The sequence below is a fragment of the Ambystoma mexicanum genome, chromosome 6q (assembly GCF_040938575.1).
Source record: "Ambystoma mexicanum isolate Mex_15411 chromosome 6q, UKY_AmexF1_1, whole genome shotgun sequence".
Taxonomy (NCBI): Eukaryota; Metazoa; Chordata; class Amphibia; order Caudata; family Ambystomatidae; genus Ambystoma; species Ambystoma mexicanum.
This window is the reverse complement of record NC_090937.1, coordinates 752,836,670-752,857,454: the sequence shown is the minus strand read 5'-3', so window position 1 is coordinate 752,857,454 and position 20,785 is coordinate 752,836,670.

Sequence of the window (20,785 nt, the reverse complement as noted above, 5' to 3'; positions counted from 1 at the left end):
CGGGCAATTCAAGTCCTCGTGTTCACAGCAGTTCAAGAGGTAGCTTAGAACATTTCAGAAATCTAAGGAGATCCGTATGACAGGGATTGTAGTCAGAACGGTTTTAATCAGGTATTGTAGCTTCTTGCAAGTAGATGGCACGGCATTCAAATTTTGACCAAATTGAAGGTCAAGAGAAAAAAGAATAGAAATGTTCAAATATTCTTAGTTCTAATTTCTCGCTTCTTCTCAGAAGCTGAAAGTGCGTGCCTGTCTCCCACCCTCCACGCCACTGATGACGCCCCAGTGTCCTTTACACTGCACAATAGGCTTACGAGGAGGGCTGAGGCTCGAAGTTATCTTACGCTTCTCGGCGGCCGGGCACGAGTGGAGAATTCCAAGTGCTCCCGTTTCAAAAGGCCGCCCCTTGCTCTCAATCAGCCCAGACTAATCTCTGCAAACACTAGTGGCGGGCTAAGGCGGGGCCTGGTCGCCGAGAAGCAGGACGCACAGAGCATGAAAAGCAGAACGAGGCTGCTTGCCTCTCCGCCGCGCGCGCGCGCCCGCTCATTGCATCCAGCAGGCTGGAGAGCTAATGGCCAGGCCCTACGGGTGCAGTACACAATGTGCTTCATAGAAACTTGGCAGCTTTAACACATTTTTTTCAGGTACTTCAAAGCAGAGGCATTCTCTAACAGCTCACCAGGCAAGCATTAGGAGAGCGGGGAATGCGTTTTTTTTGTATACTCAAATAATGTATTTCGGACTTTGATGAATTTGGCCTGGCGTCCTCTTTGGCAATGAGTGTGACGTGTGGGTTGTTCATTTCAGAAAAAAAGAACCATTCGTTCTCCCAAAGCAAGATGCTATGGAACTGAAAGAAAAATCTATATCCACGCCGGTCACTGTAATTAGATTTAAAAGATGAAATAGGAAACACATATTAACTATTTATGCTATGAAGATTTACAGAGCTGTCTGATGCATGCTGTGTGCATATTAACCGGGAAAAGAATGGGAGCTGGTGCTGAAGTGTACTGATTGCATGGGGTTTGCCAGTGCTCCCGCCGCAGTTGACTTGTTCTAGCCATTAATACAATTTGCAAAATGGCACTGAGAAATCCCCCGTGACAGACAGAGCTATGTGTTCCAGTCAGCACCATTGCTTAGTGTTGCATGTGAACCCCGCCTGGGAGCATGGTAGCTCCCAGGATGTTGTAATGGGTCACGTGTCAGTAGCCACGTGACCAACATAATAAAATAGGCGAGCTGCTTCCGGCTCGCCAGTCACTCCCATTCTGGCTCCAGCGTCGTTCTTGGGGAAGCACCATGCTGGTGCTGCGCTGTGTGTGCTGGGCCCAAGGACGGGGCCCAGTTGGAGGACGGTGCCCCTGCCGGGCAACGCCGTCCGGATGGTGCCCCTGCCGGGCAACACCATCCCTGTGTGTCCCCATGGCCCTGTGAGTTGGGCCATGGTGGCGACCCCGGCCTGGGTGCCCCCAGAGCCGGGGCCGCGGTAAGCCGGTTGCCAGCCGGCCATGTGTGGCGCTCCGGTGTCCCGGAGCTGGTGGGCTGAACCCCCACCCTTCCTAGTGCGGCGTGATCGCCGCACTGCAGCGTGTGGTGTCGGGCGCTGCCCGACACGAGTATGGGGCTGCCCGGTGGACCGGAGCAGCCCCCAACAATGGCGACGAGGAGAGGGGCCCCGCGTGCCCCGGAGAAGATATGGTGCGGGCCCATCTCCATCTGGGCCCGCGATGTGGAGGAGCGGAGGCGTCCTTTCCCCCGATCCCCGTGGGGAAGAGAAGTTTCCGCGGCGGCGGCCGCGACGAGGAGCGGCTAACATCGCCGCGGGAGGATGGATGCGGGCCCAACTCCAACTGGGCCCGCAAAAGTACTGCCCGGACCGCGTGGGGGAGGGCAGAGGAGATGGCGGCGGTGGCCGCGTGGGCCCCCCCCTCCCCCTCCCCCCCCTCCCCCTCCCCCCCTTGACGAGGGACAGCCCGCGGCATCGGCCGCGTGCGTGCTGCGCCCCTCCCCCACCTTGGATGCGGACTCTGCCGCTGCGGGGGGGCGGGGGACGCATAGGACGCATGAGCGGCGTCGGCCCCGCGTGCCCCCAGGAGGTTTTGGTGCGGGCCCATTTCCAACGGAGCCCGCACCGGAGAAATGGCGTGGCGGGCCCATCACCAGCTGGGCCCGCGGAAAAGGAAGACGGCGTGCTGCCGTCCCGTCCCCTGAGGGAGATGAAGAAGGCCCGCGGCATCGGCCGCGGTGAGGAGGCGCTGCCCCTCCCCCACCCGCGACGAGGGGAAACGGCGAGCATTGCCGAAATAAAGAGGCGGGCCCAACTTCAACGGGGCCCGCAGAGGGAAAAGAGGGGCCGCGGAACAGCTGAGGCGGCCCCAACGGAAGGCGGGCCCATGATCAGCTGGGCCCGCGGGGAAAAAAAAGAAAAAAAAAAAATGTGTGTGTTGCAGGCCCGAATCCAACAGGGCCTGCAAAGGAAACAAAGGAGGCGGGCCCAGCACCGGCTGGGCTCGCAAGGACAAGGGGGTGCTCGCTCTGAGGAGTGGGCAGAAGAGCTGCCTGCCCTGCCCCTACAGGCAATGGAGTGGATGCGGGCCCACTACAAACGGGGCCTGCAATGAAAAGGAGAAAAGGGGACAAAGGCAGCGGGCCTAACAACAGCTGAGCTCGCATGGACACGAGAGAGGAGGCGCACGGAGGGGTGTCGGCCCATACAAGTGGACCTAGCCGATGTGGCCCCTGGGCCTCCCCAGGTGCGGCTTTGCCGGTGTTTTGTGTGATCGTAGTAACTGTCCTAAATGAACTCTGGTGAGGGTGCGAGCTGGTTTCCGGCGACTCCATACTGAAGATGGACATCATGAGTGACATTCCCCGGAAGACTGTGAGCCGGCAGACATGGACTTGCTTAAAATGGTCCGGTTAGTGGGTAATGTTGTGTGGTGCACACCTGCAGACTCGGAGTGCTTTATGTGGTGCCAGTAGCCCCCAGTGGTGCTGTTTAGTGACATGAGACCACTCACCCAGGTTAATAAAGGGTGTATTAGTAGAGTGGTTGTAGGAGTAGTAGTGGGCAGTAGTGGTGTGTGTTTTGTTTTGTTGCTCATTAAAAAAAAATGGAGTGGTGTTGCATGTGAACCCCGCCTGGGAGCATGGTAGCTCCCAGGATGTTGTAATGGGTCACGTGGCAGTAGCCACGTGACCAACATAATAAAATAGGCGAGCTGCTTCCGGCTCGCCAGTCACTCCCATTCTGGCTCCAGCGTCGTTCTTGGGGAAGCACCATGCTGGTGCTGCGCTGTGTGTGCTGGGCCCAAGGACGGGGCCCAGTTGGAGGACGGTGCCCCTGCCGGGCAACGCCGTCCGGATGGTGCCCCTGCCGGGCAACACCATCCCTGTGTGTCCCCATGGCCCTGTGAGTTGGGCCATGGTGGCGACCCCGGCCTGGGTGCCCCCAGAGCCGGGGCCGCGGTAAGCCGGTTGCCAGCCGGCCATGTGTGGCGCTCCGGTGTCCCGGAGCTGGTGGGCTGAACCCCCACCCTTCCTAGTGCGGCGTGATCGCCGCACTGCAGCGTGTGGTGTCGGGCGCTGCCCGACACGAGTATGGGGCTGCCCGGTGGACCGGAGCAGCCCCCAACACTTAGTAAACGTTCCAGACCTGGGCGCGCGCTGGATGGATGAGGTGGCGCGTGTTATGCATCTTGGCCTAGAGACATTGGCGAATTCCATTGACCGGTGGGGGGAAGACGGTCTCCAGAGGATTGCCACTGGCTGATTGCACGGTAGGGCGAATACTCAAGGCCGCGCTACGTTTCACTATCTTTCATTCGACTGCATCTGGAGACTTCCACGGTGTTCGAAATTAAGGACAAAACCATTTGACAGTATCTGGAGACTTCCACGGTAATCGAAATTAAGGACGAAACCACTTGACAGTAGCTGAAGACTTCCACGTTAATCGATAATAATAAGGACAAAACCATTATTGCTGAATTATCGGCTCTGCAATAAGCAGCGTTCCAGTCAGTCTTACTACCTAGACACAGGCAAAACCTGGCAACCAAAACATAAAGATACTCCCAACAAAAAATGGTAGACAAGGGATACATTGGGTGTCTTCCCCAGGTTCTGGGCAACGCCGCAGGCACCAGGCGAGGCCTGGTAACCTGTGCCCCATGGCAGCCAGGCAGGGGAGGGGTGGAGCAGCAGCCCAACAAATGGGCCAGTGCTCCCCCTCTCCTACATCAAACTACAAAGGCGATGCGCAGTCACTGAACAGGGAAACAGAGAGGGAAGGGCAAGGTGTTAATCAACACCTTGCCCTCCTCCCACAGGGATGCAAAGCATCAGGGCGCCCAAAGACAGGAAGTAGGCGGGGGAGCAGTTGCTAGGCACCATAAGGTGCTATTTTCTGTTAGCATCAGCCGGCCAGGGGGCTGGCACCACAGCCCCCACCACACAGAGGGACCCAGGGGACAGCCCCTGTGTCCCACATAAAGAGCTGTTTTTGACAGCAGAAAACAGAATCAGCTTGTGCTCCCTGTGCGGGAACCCAAGTGAACCAGTTTGTAGTCCCTGCACGGGGACCCAAACCAAAGAGTACTCTGTGCACTCAGAGTCTCTTCTTTTTTCTTTCTTGAAATAAAAGTTCTGTTAAGGATTTCAATCAGGCGACACGCACACCGTGGTCTCGGCCTAGTATGTAGCGCCTAACTGAGGTGCTATTCTGCTTATTTATGTGGATTAAATTTTGGGCTGGTACACCACTCATATCACACCCCCTTTTCAAATACCCCGGGTCACAATGGACCATGAATCAGGCTGGTTGGTCAAATGCAATATTTATTTATTTATTTAAAATTCAAAAGAAATCACACACTTTTTAATATGGGGCAGCAATCACCAATGGGGTGATAGTTACAAAGGAGAATGTGAGCAATGCACTGGGTTTGACTTTTTAGTGGAGCATATACACAGCATAACAGGATAGGAGCACTTTTGATATAGGACAGATAGCACCCAAGTTAGAATTTTCCCCTGGAATGTTCCCTCAGCCCACCAATAATCAATTCTGAGTGGATACAAAGAATCAGCAGGTGACCAGGAATAAGAAGCTGAAAACGGAATCCAAATCTGACCTTCCCTCCCCAAATAAGAGTGAAAAACGGATTTGAAACCCTTGAAATGTTAAACAGGACACTCGGAAATGGATGAATAAAATAAGGAATGTGTGCAAAAACCTTGAAACAAGTACAGTTCTTCACTAAAGGAACAATGCAAAGGTACTAACAATCACAAGCAATGGATTAGCAAGAGCATACAGTTCGAAAAATGAGTGGAAGATTTAAAACAGTTTACCATCAAAATGACACGTTGGAAACTTTGCAAATATTTCTGTTTTCCGTGTAAATTTACTAGAACGGTTTCTTTGAAAAATGGGTGAAATATTGTAAATCGCAATGTGGTTTCTTTGTTGGGGGATAGCTATAGATCACAGGTACACTATGAAAGTGAAAGTAAGTCTATAGCTGGTAAATTGAATGAGTTATGCAAGATCTAAGAAGGTGCACTTTGAGTAAATTAAGGCATGAAAAAGGAAAGGAAATCAGGTTGTGACAAGAATAGTTTTACTCTACACTAGAGTAGTCAGGCTAGGCCACCAAAGAGGGACACAGTAGGTTCCGGGGTTGATTCGCAAATTCAACCCTCTCTCCCCAGCGCCCACTCTGGTGGAACCAGTCCGATCACTCGAAATAGGATTAATGGCTTAGGGTTTCACAAGACAAAATTACTAAAGAGATGGCGCGAGCACTAGAAATCAATGGCAGGGTTGCAATAATGATTCTGACAGTTTTACAAGTTATCAGGATAAGGATATGATGACTTGGTGAGTGGGATAAGGACCAAGACAAGATAGGCTATGGGTTTAGATGGGGTGGCAATTGATAGATTTTGGACAGTCAACGGTTCTGGTCAATACATGGCAGGGCACCTGGCAAACTGCTGGGCAGTTCTGATTACCGGGTAGCACTTCTGGACTGGCAATTCTGGTCACTGGATACCATAGGTCATCAGGGTAGCCAGATTGCAGCAGCATGCAGTGAGTGGCAGAAAGCCAGGCTGGATCATGATGCCAAAGGTGCCACAGTTTTCCCCTTGTTAATGGGAAATTTAGTGTTTGTTTTTTTTTTTATATTGGAGGCCTTGCTGGGAATGGGATCAGCACTGCTTGGATTTTGCAGTGGGCCCTGGAGTAGGATCACCAATGCTTGGCCTTGTAGCTGGAGTCTGGATCTGGAAGATGAGGCGTACAGGAACACAGCGCTGGAAATCAGGAAGAGTGTGTGTGTGTAGAGTCTTGTCAGGGACCCTTATTTATAGTGCATAATGACATCATCAAAGTGTAGGCTGGGCAGGGTTAACTAAGCATGCCCCTAAACTACTTGGATTGGACAGGGGTGCTAATCTCCGCCTTGCTCTCAACTAGTTGAATTTCCAAGGGTATGATGTCAGATTTATGAGGTGAGTTTTACAATGTCCAAAAACTCCTACATTTATTTTACTTAACCTCTTAAGTGCCATTGAGGTTCCCCCCCCCAGTGCCAATGGGTTTTTTTTAAATCGCGGTATTCACCGCCCAAACCCGCCAACATTTCCCCCCTCATTAACCCCTTAAGTGCCACCGACGAGCCGGCTCGTCGGTGGCAACCTGGAACGGTTTTTACCGATGAGCCGGCTCGTCGCTGGCATTTAAAGGGTTAAAATCTGATTTAGCCAAAAACATACATTTACACCATTGCAATCTCTTGCCAAATTATATACAGCGGTTACATATTTTGTGCAGCACAAATCCGTCCAATCCTCCAGTCTGTGGGACCTTGTTTCGCCCTTCTGGTACATTTTGGTAATTTTGAGCATGAAAGATTCGGCCCAAAATTCCATAACTTTATACACAGATGCGCAATCTCCCAAGGGATGTATGTGCAAAAATGTATGTTTGCAACATTGATACTTTTCTATTTATCCTCAATACTTTGTCCTTTCTGTCCCCAAGGTGGCAGTGAGTTCTATCATGTCTCAAAAGAAAGCACAACAAATTCACGTTTAAACTGTGACATTTTTACAATTATTTAAAGTCTTGCTGCAGAGATAGGAGTTTTTAAAGTGTATTCCTGAAATAGTCGTTGTGAGCAAATGGCAGTCCTCTGTCTTGCCCTGGACCATTTCAGCTGCCACCAACTGTCATTTCCTTCAAAGCAAGGTGGGGATTTCTCAGCTTAATTGAAGTTTTTATTGCCCCTTCATACCTCAGACTTCCTCCCCTGGGAGCTTCATTGTCCGGGTCCCAGCAGAGACAAAGTCTGTTCAACCCCGTAATTATCAGGGGGCTGTCAGTATCTGCTGAGAGAGAGCCCTCCTTTTGGTGCCACCCCTACAAGTAGAAACCCTGTTTTTCAACTTGCAACTCCAGCCACCATTGTTTTAACCTTTAATTTCTGATCTTAGATCCAGAATGAAAGCAAGCCGGTTGCATAAAATAACCCATGTTATACAATCTCACCAGCCACAAACCCCTTCATATTGCCAAAAACGGGTAGGCTTTCATTCACCAGTGTACTGTTCCAACACACAGGCATTTGTTTTTCTTTAGTCTGCAAAAGGCAATTTTTTTACACAGGGTGCAGCTGGCCTTCCTTTTAAATTCAACTTTTCATCTCCAGCAGATTCACACACTGTCTGCAGCTATAGTTATTCTCTTGAAATGCTGGAGTTGGTCTGAAGCATGGATACAATGAAGCAGGCATGGCTAGTTAGAGTCTATCACTGAACAGCTGAGTTTTGGATACTTTTGCAAAGAAAAGGTCCGCGTTCCCATGTGAGTAAAAGTAAAGCTCCTGGTTGATTTTTCTTTAGAGTTGGTTTGACTGGGCTTGTCAATTCAGCATAATGCCTGGTTTTGCTGAGGTACAGTGAGACTCACAGGGCTTGGTAGGGCTTATTAATCACAATGGCTTAAAGGAACAGATGGAATTATCGTCACAGCAGCCTTTTTTAAAGGTGAAAAAGGGTTTCTTTTCAATGGAGATTTTGGCTTTTGCAGCAAAGTAATGCTGCTTTTTCCACTTTATTCCTTTTGTTTATGTGGGAACCCACTGTCAATCTCCTTTAATGTGTCCCCTGGTTTCATCCTGCCCGATGTGTGCATGGCAGTTGTTGCAAATGCAGTTTTGAGCCATGGCGCTCACAGGAGCCAGCGCAACCCTTTTGTGGTTGTTTTGTCATGAGTGCAGCTGAGTGATCTGGGGCAATGCTGTTAAGTGGGTCAATATATCCCACACACCCCCCCCCCCCAACTTCTCTTGGGCTTCCAAGTCAGGGGAGAGTAAGGCAAGTGGGATTTCTTCATTGGAAAAAGCAATATCAAGCAGGCATGAGTCCATCTTCCATCAGAGAATGGTGCATCCTGCTCCTCTCGTTGTCTCTGGTCGGAACATGGAACAACACTCCCCAGCTTCCTCTTGGATCTTCCTCTCATGGTGTGGAATGACAGAGAGGCCCTCCTTGGTCTTTAGACAGGCGCAACCAATAGGAATTTATGAAAGAGATCACAAACCGGTTACGACAATTTCCCACTAACTGCCCACCAATCGGGTTGACAGCAGTGGGATACGCAGGAATTCAATGGCAACAATTGATAATGAAGAAAAATACTCCCTGTTACATTATTATACCAAAACTGTATCTGTTCCCTTCTGGTTCTTGTTTTTCTTATTCTCATGTTTCGTCTCCTCTGTTTGATTCTCTCTGGACTCCTCAATTTGTTGCAAAGTGTGCCTACAATGACAACTCTTTAGCTGATTAATATGGACCCATTTCTCTTCTGTCAATTCGCCTTTGGGGATGCAGATTCTATTGGGGACAGGTGAGATTTTGTCTACAATTTCAAAAGGTCCTCGCCAGCTAAGCAAAAATTTGCGCTCTTTGGTCTGGTTCCTTTGGAAATTGTACAAGTAGACCCTGGACCTCATTACGAGTTTGGAGGTAGCCATGGTGCTATTAGCGCCATGGCTGCCTCCAAACTCGGGTCCGAGTTCTTTGAATTAGGAATTACCGGGTCATTCCAACCTTGTAATTCAAAAAAACCATCCCCATAGGGCTCAATGGGAATGGGGCTGGAGCTAATAACAGGCCCGTTAATAACGGACCCCTTATTATCTCCCTGGTCCCCTTGCAGGACCCACAAAGGACGTCTGGTCTGACCAGACATTTTGAGCGGGTCCCGCAAGGGAACCTCCTAATAGGGTGGAATGGATTTACCGGCACCGCCACCATTACCGGCGCCGTTAAACCCATTCCGCCCACCTCGTAATGAGGCCCACTGTCTCCTACTTGGTATTCCTTTTTGGTTGTTTTTAGATCATAGTGAGTCTTCATCCCCTCTCTAGATCTTTCTAGATTCCGCTGAGCATACGCAAAAGCATGTGGAAGGTGTTTTCTTAGGTTCTCAACATACTCATGAGTTGTGGAGGTGTTAATCAGTGTCTGCTCCTGAGTTCTATACAGCAGATGCTGAGGTAGCACCATCCTTCGTCCAGTCATCAGCTCAAATGGAGACATCTTAGTTTCACAAGAAGGTGTAGATCTGATGGCCATCAGGACAAGCAGTAATCGGATGTCCCAACTAGGCCCAGAATCTGCCACAAACTTTTTTTAAATGCTCACAATGATTTTATTGTGCCTCTCAACTCCACCACTAGAGGATCGGCGGTATGTAATGAGAAGTTTCCTTTTTACCTCAAGTATCTCCCACATCTTTGTCATCACTTCACTGGTGAAGTGACTACCTCGGTCTGACTCAATCCTTTGGAGTAGGCCAAAATGCGAGAAGATGTGATTGATCATCAGGGCAGCTGCTGTTTCTGCCTTGCAATTTGGGGCTGGGAGAAATTCCACCCATTTGGTAAACAAGCATGTTACGATTAACATGTACTTGTTTCCCCTAGAGAAGCGAATCACGGGCCACGATGAAATCTACGTGTAAATCTGACCAAGGCAGTGTCATCCCCTCTTCTGGAGGGGAGCTCGGTGTGTGAGTGATGTTGGCTGAAATTGAGCACACACAAGACACCTCTTCAAGTATTGGTGGAGGTCCTGCCCCATGTGTGGCCAGTATGCAACCTCTTGCAAGATTTCGAAATTAGTGTGAAACCCACGATGACCGTCTTTGTCTGCATCATGGGCGTGACTTTTCATCAGGCTTCGGAATGAGGTAGGGACCACCCACTGGTCACAGCCAGATATGGATCTCCTTACCAACAAACTTTCTTGGATTCAGGAAATTTTTGGACATTTCATCAATACCCTGAGGTCCTCTTTCCCAATGCAATCGATATCCGTCAGGGGAAAGATCTCAGGGTCCTCAATGTGTTGATAAAACTTATCAATAATTGGATCCCCTTTTTGTGATGTGATTAAATCAGCATCTGGGGTCTCCTTACTCCATTGGGCAGTTGAGAGTTCATTGTGAGCATTTGTCTGGGACCTAGTGATAGCAGTGACCTGGATTTCCCCTAACAGGGACTCGATCTTAAGGAGCTCCGCCTGGATGGCTGTGGTGTTGGCCAGCTGATCAGCTAGGTAGTTTCCAGTTTTGTCTGGCCCCTCTATTCTGGAATGACCCTTGATCTTCTTCCAGTAGATGGTCATCCCACTAGAGGTGACCAGATCATCAATATTTTGGATGGGTTTGCCATGTGTAAGTGGTTTATTCTTAGCACATAGCATGCCTCTGGTTTTCCAATTAACCAGGTGCTCCAGAAACCCGTTCCGGACATAATCTGAATCAGTGATTATGACCAGTTTGTGGAGTTGGTGTTGGACAGCAGCGAGGATGGCTTGATGAACTACCATCAACTCTGTCACCTGACTACTGCAGTGACTGATTTTTTACCCAGCAGAGGGTTGCAGGGCATCATTCACCCAGGCATTCCCAACGCCGGCCACCAGTTCCTTTTCCCTGTTGTTGTGAACATGGTTGGAGCACCCGTCCACATGAAAGGTGGGCATTCCCTCACACTTGTCTTCTTCATAGACTATGTGCAAGGAATTCAGGTACGCCTCCATGTTGTCCTGGGTTTTGAGACTTTCGTCCTCGAGACAGTTTTCTCTGGAACAATCATGCAAGTCAGACAGACCTTGCGCGAGGGGACTCTTCTTGTTTTGCCCATATCTGACCTCCACTGGAAAGCCTTGCATTGACAGAATCCAGGAAGTAATTCTGGAATTACTCACATTTCCGGCCTGGATTCTGTCACTTTGGAGATATTGCAAAGGCTGGAGTGGAGTCTCCACTATGATGTGTTCCCCCTGGATGAACAGGCGGTAATTTTTCAATGCCCACAGCGTTGCCAGGAGTACCTTCTCACAATCGTTTAATTTTTCCTCCACAGAGGATAAAGTCTTGCTTGCGAAGGAGATGACTTTATTGACCTTGTCATGTTTTTGATATAATACTGCTGTGAATCATGTATTCGAGAACCCTGTCTCCAAGAAGAACTCCTTGTTTTTGACAGGGTAAGCTAGACAAGGCACTTGTGAAAGGCTTCTTTTGAGTTGCTTTACTGCCTCGCTTGTTCTGGACCCCACTCCCACTTTACCCCCCCTTCAACAGATGAATCAGGGGTCTTGTGATCTCTGCATAACCCTCAATGAACTTCCTACTGTAATTAATCAGTCCAAGGAGACTTCTTAGCTCACACAGAGTTGTGGAGCTCTTCCACTTTCTTCTCCTGGGGACAGAGACCCAAGCTCCAAGAAGTTTACACAGGTCCTGCACCACTGTAACTTTTGGACAGAGAGTTTTGCTCCGGCAACCCTCAACTGTGTCAGAACATAACGGATTTCTGTTATGTGTTCCACAGTTCAGCTTTTTATCAAGACATCATCTATATAGGTTAGGTTACCCCTTTCACCTAAGTCAGGCATGGCCTTTTGTATAAATATGTTGAATTTGTTGTCGGAGTTGATGTATCCGAATGGAGTCCGGGTCCAGGTGTACTGCTGCCCCCATGAAGGTAAAGGCCAGCTTGTATGGGTCCTCCCTCCTGACAAGCACGATCCAGTACCCATTGGTCAGGTCAATGACGGTGTATACCTTTGACCCCTGGATCTGGGCCAGACCCTGATCAATGTAGGGGAGAGGCCACTGTGACAGGTGGACCCGCGTATTTATCTCCCTAAGGTCGGCACAGAGTCTCCACTGGCCATTCGGTTTTAAAATCCCCAGCACCGGATTATTAAAGGTGCTGTGGACTGTATGAATTATCTCACGGGACTCAAGGTTTTTGGTTATTTCCGTCAGGGACTCCATGGATGCGAGAGGCAAGCACTATTGCTTCACAAACACTGGAGTCATTCCAGGGTGCGTGAGAATTGTTTTATGTATTTCGGTGTGACCACAGTCATACGTGTCCCCTGCAAAGAGATCTTGAAAATATAAGAAAACTTGTTTCAACTTTTGCTTTTGGTCTGGAGTCTCACAGGCATCAGCTATGATGACTCGCTCTTCAACCATTTGCCTGAAGCTTGGAAAGACTTCTGGTTTTGCTATCTCAACAACCTCCTCCAACTGGGTGGAGAGGTCCCTAGTGAGAGTACTGACCTGGACAGAGGGTTTCAGGTAGGCAAGGCTGTCATTGGGGACCTGGAAGATCACTTCATCCTGCCTGATGTCACAAGTCACCTCTTCCTCTTCTTAAGGGCAGGAAGAGTACACCACAAAATTCCCCCCTTGCTTGGTGAAGATCCGGTCTGGTGGTAAGTCATTGTCACTATCACTGTCAAATCAGTCATTGGCAATTGGTCCTATCAGTGAATTAGCTAGATCCATGGAAAAATGTTGGTCATCAACCACCATTCCAATAATGGTGCCTGCGCCCAGAGTGATACTCCTAAGGTTGCTGTTATCCATCAATATTGGAATGGTGTTGTGTTCTACACTGACGCATGGTGTTGGGTTTAGCCCCAACCCCTGCCATTGGAGATGGGCATTGAGGTGTACATATGCGTCAGGATTTTGCAGTTTCTGTCCTCTTTTAATTTTTAATTCAAGTGGGAATAGTCGTGTCCATCCTGGGATGGTGACCTCCTCTCCAATTTGAACTTCAACTGCATACGGCAGCAGTTGGGCTGACCAAAATGCTTTTTCTGAATCATCAAAGTGCATGGGATTGCCCCCGAGTCGGGACCAGGCTTTGTAATTGATCAAGTCCAAATTAATGGCAAACCGATTGAGAATGTCACTGCCTAAATAGAATGCAGCAGGGTCATCTCACATGACCCAACAATTATGAGCTTACACCTGCTAGGCAGCAGATGTTTGAAATTGGGAGTTTCCAGGCCCATTTCCCACTTATCGATCAATTTAAATGTGGGAATGGCAGGATCTTTTGGGAGCAATCGGAACATGGCTTTGCTGATGTAGCTCTTTCCGTTGTTCACGCACACTCGAGTGAGAACAGATTCCTTCCCCCATTTCACTGAATAGGGATGAATAACTGTTCTCTAATTTTCTGAATGTCAGCTAAACCTTGAGCTGGTTTCTCATCACTTTTGACAATGGAATTGGGATTTTCAGATTGTAAACCAGTATAGAATTTGTAAGTATTTCCTTCCAGTGTGGAATGCCACTTGAAACTGGAAGGAAGGTTTATTTTCAGGAATGGAGAGGAGTTCCCATCACCAGTTTGTTGTCCTATAGCAATCACTGTCACGTGCGGTATCTGAGTGTTCTGGAAATGGAACTCAATATGATCAAGTTTTTGTTCAACTATGTGGCATGTGCCATTTAAACTAACATGGTTGACACTCTGTTTCAATTTTATTGGCCTGTTAGTCTGAGTCCAGAGGACCTTGTTCACACAGTCTATTAAGGGGGACAACCTTCGCAGTATGTCATTCCCTAGTAGACAGGGTGTGCCCTCTGGAGTCATAACTATGACAGGGTGTTTCACCTTATGTCACCCCATTTTTATTTCCAAATCTGCAATCCTTTCGACAGGAATTTCATTCCCATCAAAGTTCTGCAGTTGGCCAGGAAGAGGGGAGAGAGGGATCTGGTATCCCTCCCCCGTTCCTGAATTTAACTGATCAAAGGCCCTTCTTGACAGAGTGGCTTGGGATCCAGTGTCCACCAGTGCCGAAAATGGTACATTGCCCCTGCACCTTGGCCGGGGCATAAAATCTACCCTCCTTCTCCTCCAGAGGGCAAAGATAATGTGCATTTTGGGCAAGTTGGGTCATCAATTTCCTTATTTTGGACTCCGTCACAGGGGTACTTTGGGCATAATTCTGTGTAGGAGTTTGGGAATCTGAAAGAAAAATGTTGCACTCAGAGATTTGAGGAGTGTTGGGCTCCTCCTTTTCTGATTGTGGGCTGCCCCACCTTTTTGGAGACAGCCCACAGAATTGCTTTGGGAAGTTTGGGAACCCTTTTTTTAACATTATGTCTTTGTGATGCTCATTCTGGGGTTCTAGCATGGGCGATTCAGAGTCACTCCCCACTCCCCCCCCCAGTCTTCATCTAGATCACTTGGGACCCATTTTTCTTTGGGAGGATTCCCCACTTCCCTGAAGGAGAAGATCTTTTTCTCAGGATCCTCTAAGGATTCTTCCCCTTCAAATTGGAGGATACTAACCTCCTCCACAAACTGCGTCTTTTTGAGTTCCTTATTTCTCTTACCCCCACTCTGTTCCTTGGGTGGCAGGTTTTCGGGGGCAGGAGATTTTGGTTCCAGTTCCTGGGTGTCCAGGGGCTTTCCACGAGTGAGGAAGGAATCTTAGGGCTTTACACCTCCCTACCCCCGTGCCTCTTCCTCTGGAACCGGTGAGTTGTCAGGGTTCTCGCCCCATCATTGTTCTGAGGTTCCAGATCATTGGTTTGTGGGGTTCTGAGCCGCCATGTTTGTCTGAGAGTTCTGTTGGGCCCTCAACATGCGACCCAGATCCTGGGTTAAGTTCTGGATCTGGCGCTCAAGATGGGATACCTGTTCCGGCTGGTACAGGGGTCTCTGGTCAACCCTAGGTAGATCACGGGAAGGGTAACTATCCCTCCCTCCATAGTACTCTGGATATGGCGAATTTTGGTAACCCTCCACCCTTGGCCTCCCCTCTTCCGAATTGGGTTGTCTGGGTGCCTGAAAGCAGGGAATGAAAGTAGGGTTGTCCTGCATGTTGGGGTTTTGTGGGTATCGGGGAAAGAAGCTTAACCCAGCATTTGGGGAATTCCTGCCCTCCTGCGGGAAGTTAGGATGGAAGTTTCCCAGGGCAGCACTTACCTGGTTGGATCCCCCTCCCCTGGGCCGGGGGAGTCCATACATACCCAAGGATTGGTCTGTTGCCCTTGTATCGGGGGCTGATATAATCAGGGGCGTTCGGGATCCCATTAATGGGATTATCTTCCTGACTGCCACCTGTTTGTGACTGGCCAGAAGGCCTTCTAGTTCTTTGATTCTGCTGACTTTGTGCAGGTGTATTTTTAGGCTCCCCATCTCTAGGTCTAAAATTGGGGCAACCTTCACCTCCGCCACCTTAGCAGCAGCAGGAGTGTTGGCTGGTTTGGGGTTTTTGTTCAGATTTTTATTTTCTGCAGGTTTTTGGACCTCATAAATGCAGGTCGTCTGCTTTATGACCCAGTCCAGAGTTCTTTTCTCGTGGAAGTCACTCACCAGCTGGGTCATAATATACTTGGTGAGTGCATGAAAGAATGTGGTTACAAACTCCTCCTGGCGTACCCTCCTAGTGGTCTGGGCAAAGGTGCTTATTAGCTCCTGCACAAACTCTCGTGGGCCTGATCTTGCCTGCACTGCAGATTGTAGGCAGCTTTGCGAGCCTCCTGGATGTTTCTGTGGGTGGAAAAGTATTTCAAAATGACCGCCCTGTAGGTGGACCATCTTGAGTGGTTCTGATCCTCCAGTCCCGCAAAGAAACTGGAGTATTCAGGGAAAAATGTCAATTTTACATACTCTATACAGTTTTGGTTGTCTTTCAGATGAAAAGTGTCCATCATCTGCTCATAGACCTCCAGGTGTTCCCAAACAGAATATTTTGCATTTTTATGGTAGGGGGTAATGACACCCCTAAGGCCTTAATCTGACTAGTGGGATCTTTGGTCATAACTCGCTTGAGTTTGTTTGCCTTCTTTGGCTTAATCACCCGTGTCCACTCGCTCTCAGACTCTGAGGCGCTACTAGTTGAGGTCCCCTCATAATCCTCTAGGCCCTCCCAATTCTGTGAGCTTGAGAGGGGCTTACAGAATGGTGGGGCCTAGTTTCTCCACACCTGTGGGGCACAGGAGAGTAGTCTTCTGACTCCTCCCTACTCCCAGGGTTGGCAGAGTATTCCCCCCACTGCCCTAGTTGGGTAGAGGTCTACAGGATGCTATTTTTGGGCTTCATTTCATCGGGTTTTTCATTAAATTGGACCAACTGGACCCATGGAAAGTAATGTTTCGGTGGATCTAAATCCCTGACCCTCCCTTCATAGGAGACTTCCTTGTCAGAGACATCTGCCTTAATGTTTGGTTATATATACAGGGACGCACGTCCATCAATTTCTGGGAGAGCTGATCTGTGATTTCCATCATGCTTGGTCTATTGAATTCTGACGGCCTCATGGTTTCTGGCTCATGTGAACCGGAAAAACATGAAGCTGGCAGTGTTCACAGTATTAAATGGGTTGGAGTCCCTTAGCATAGAGGTCCTTATACTATGATCAGGGATTACCCTGTCCCTCTCTACCTGTTCGGGGTCCCACCAGTTAATATTAAATCTAGCACCCTCTTTCTCCAACATTGCTAGTTTCTCCTTTTCAGCCCCTGCTTCTAGATAAGGAGCAAAGATCTGAGCTTTTTGTTCAGCTATGAAGGCATTACTGGCCTCTATGACCCGCTCTTGCGCTGCCACTTATTTGTTGAGCCCATCATTCTTTTCACAGAGAGCCTCATTGTCTCTCTGCGCTTCCTGTATGGTCTGGGAATACTGAGACAATTTCTGCTGCAGGAGACTCACCTCCTGAGTTTTAGCATCTTTGGTCTGGGTGTTCTCTTCCAGGGCACCTTCTACCCATCTGGCGTGCTCCAGTAGATTCCCATACTCTGTTTCTAGTCCATTGAGTTTCTGGAGGGCTATCTCACTCCCCTGTAACCCTATTTTTAATTTGCTGATTTCCTGGCATAGGGCATCTTTCTCCAGATTTAGGATGCCTCTCTGTTCAGCCAGGTCATGCCTTTGTTGCCTGATGATATTGAATTTCTGGCACTCTTCATCAAATTCTGTTTGAGAGTGGAGGTCTCTCAAGACTAACTTATTAAAATGTATTTGTTGATTTTACTTTGGTTGACTCCTTTTCCTTACACTCCTCTTTCAATGCTTCTAATTGGGTCTCTTGATATGCATCATTGTGCTGTTGGAGAGCCAAATCATCTTTTAATTTTATGATGTAGTTTGCAGATTCTACCTCCAACTCCTGGCTCTTTTGTAGTGCTTGTTCCGCTAAACTTAAATCAATCTGGAATGTATTTAATAGTTCAGATTGATTCTGCGCTAGAGTTTAATTTTCCTCCTGGTTCTCCCGCATCACTCCCGTGTGGAGATACAGGTAGGCCGTGATTCTGGCAATTTTGATTTGCTCCTCTTTAATTTTTGGGGTCATATATAGCTCGCTGAGAGCTTGGTGCAATGGGCCACCATCCTACCGTGTATCCAGGTTCAAGGCGGTGACCTTTTGTGTTATTTCTAGCCAAACTTTCTCATCCTGTTCTGGCCACTCACCTCTGACAAATAACTGCAGAAGGTGCTCCCTAGCCATATTAATTCCTACTACGGTCTTTTTGGACATGTTCTTTATTTATTTATTTATTTATTTATTTATTTATTTATTTATGTACAGGTAAACTGTATTCTATTGCTTTTTCTGTCTATTTTGGGGTTGGTTTAGCTTTTATTTTACACACAGTCCTGGTACTTAGAGTGTTTGTTTTGGGAGGCGCTTATACAATGTAACCCAGTATTCCAACCACACAAAGTATTACTGCCTTGCAGGTTAGTCTACTGTGTTAGACTGTCACAGGTGGCAACCAAAAACCCAAAATCCTGGCTTACGAGCCCCCAGGTTTGTTAAGGATTGCACACTGTGGTCTCTGCCTAGTATGTAGCGCCTAACTGAGGTGCTTTTCTCCATTTATGTGGATTCAATTTTGGGATGGTACACCACTCATATCACACCCCCTTTTCAAATACCCTGGGTCACAATGGACCATGAACCAGGTTGGTTGGTCAAATGCAATATTTATTTATTTATTTATTTATTTATTTATTTAAAATTCAAAAGAAATTACACGCTTTTTAATATGGGGCAGCAATCACCAATGGGGTGATAGTTACAAAGGAGAATGTGAGCAATGCACTGGGTTTGACATTTTAATGGAGCATATACATGGCACAACAGGATAGGAGCACTTTTGGTTTAGGACAGATGGCACCCAAGTTAGAATTTCCCCCTGCAATGTTCCCTCAACCCACCAATAATCATTTCTGAATGGATACAAAGAATCAGCTTGTGACCAAGAATAAGAATCTGAACACAGAATCCAAACTGACCTTCCCTCCCCAAATAAGAGTGAAACACGGATTTGAAACCCATGCAATGTTAAAAAGAACACTCAGAAATGGATGAATAAAATAAGGAATGTGTGCAAAAACCTTGAAACAAGTACAGTTCTTCACTAAAGCAACAAGTAAAGGTACTAACAATCACAAGCAATGGATTAGCAAGAGCATACAGTTTTTTAAAAAAACTTTATTTTTGGTATTTAAAACATAGTACAACTTCACACCCACATTAGGGTGGACTTAAACTTTGCGCCAAAACCCAAATCCCTCCCTCCGACCCCCCTCCCCCTCCACCTCTTCTCTTGAGTTCAGTGTCCCCTTTGATAAGTATTGCACCTTTCCAGTCTCTCGGTTTGAGGAAGTAGAGGTGTATAGTTCATGCCTTCACCGAGGTGTACCCTCCGTTTCTGAGGTGTCTGCTGAGGGGTCTTCTGCTTCACTCATCAAGAACAATATCAGCGGGCCCCAGATGTCTGGAGGACGAGCATGTAAGGGTAGTTGTTTAATAAAGTTTGTTTCTACATCCTGCCAATAGAGAATGTCCTTGCGCCAGGCAGCGATTGCCGGCGGGGGACCTGGGCCCCAGGCCATGGCAACTCTCCTACGAGCTAGTGTCAGCAGAACCCCAGCCAGTTTCCTTATTGGAGCGGAAAGTAACCTTGTCATGCCCAATAAAGCTGCTGTTTTATTCGGTTGTATCGCTTCTCCCACAATTGCCGCTGTCGTCTCAAGGACTTGGTTCCAGAAAGGGATTAGTTTGGGGCACTCCCAAGCGAGGTGAACAAAGTCTGCTGAAAGAGTCCCACATCTATTGCATTTTGCCAATGCGCCGGGATGGTGTTTGTTGGCTTTTTCTGGTGTGTGATAGGTTTAGTGAAGGAAGTAGAAGTGGATACGTTTAAGGCATGAATTAAGAGCGACTTTTTGCGTCTGTTTCAGGATGTAGATCCAATCCTCTTCTGAAATGGATATATGCATTGACTTTTCCCACCTGGATTTTGCGCGTGTGTGATCTGGGGGTCGTGCTGGAGATAATGGATTTGTAGATCTGCGACACCAGCCTACCTTTGCCTTGTGCCTGAATAACGTTATGTAACAGTTGCCAGGTTGGTGGTTGACACGGGAAGTCAGGCAGGAGGGTTTGTAGGGTGTAACGAGTCCTGAAGTAAAGGAATACGTCCAGTGCAGTGTTGCCCCCTTTCAATTTTGCTTGGTCAGGGGTTAGAAAGCCATCCTCTGTGAAGAGGTCCACTAGGGTTTTTATGTGCAGTTTTTCGACCCATTGGTGAAACACTTTCTCTGAAGTCAGTGGAACTCCTGGTATAAACTTAACAGGCAAAAGAGGAGAGTATCGTGATTGTACCCTGAGCTTTTGGGCTAGTGTCTTCCAAACTTTGTACGTCGAGAGCATTACATTCTTTGTGGTGTTGGGGACAGGAATCTGGCTAAAGATGACAGCAGACAGTAGGTTAGGCGTTGCCAAGGCTCGTTCCACTTGTACATGAGGTCGGATTACTTGAGTGGCATACCAATGACTGAGGTGTTGTGCTTGCGCTGCCCAAAAGTATTTCTCCAGATCTGGAAGGGCCAGCCCTCCACTTGAAACCGGGAGTGTCAGTGTTGCGTGTGCCACTCTGGCTGGCTTGCCCGCCCAAAGTAGTTCAAGGACCAAGCTTTTCAGTTTTTTCAGAAAGGTTTGCGATAGCAGCAAAGGGATATTGGTGAATAGGTATAGCAGTATTGGCAGGATCACCATCTTGAGCAGGGAGGCCCTTCCCCAAAGAGTTAGTGGAAGAGTCTTCCAATGTGACACTCTTTCTTGAAGGGACTTGACCACCTCTTCGTAATTATCTCAAAACACCTCATGCTGATTCAGTGACATATGTATCCCCAGGTATCGGACCTTGGAAGTTTTCCATGTAAATTGGAAGTCGTCTGTAAACGGCTTGGTGACTGGGGTCAGTGGGAATACGATGGATTTTGTTTGGTTGATTTTTAATCCGGAGGCCGCTCCAAATTTAATGACTTCCCTCATGACAGGGTTCAGATTGTCCTCGGGGTCGCGTATGAACAGTGCCACGTCGTCGGCGTAGAGGGACATGATGAGCTTG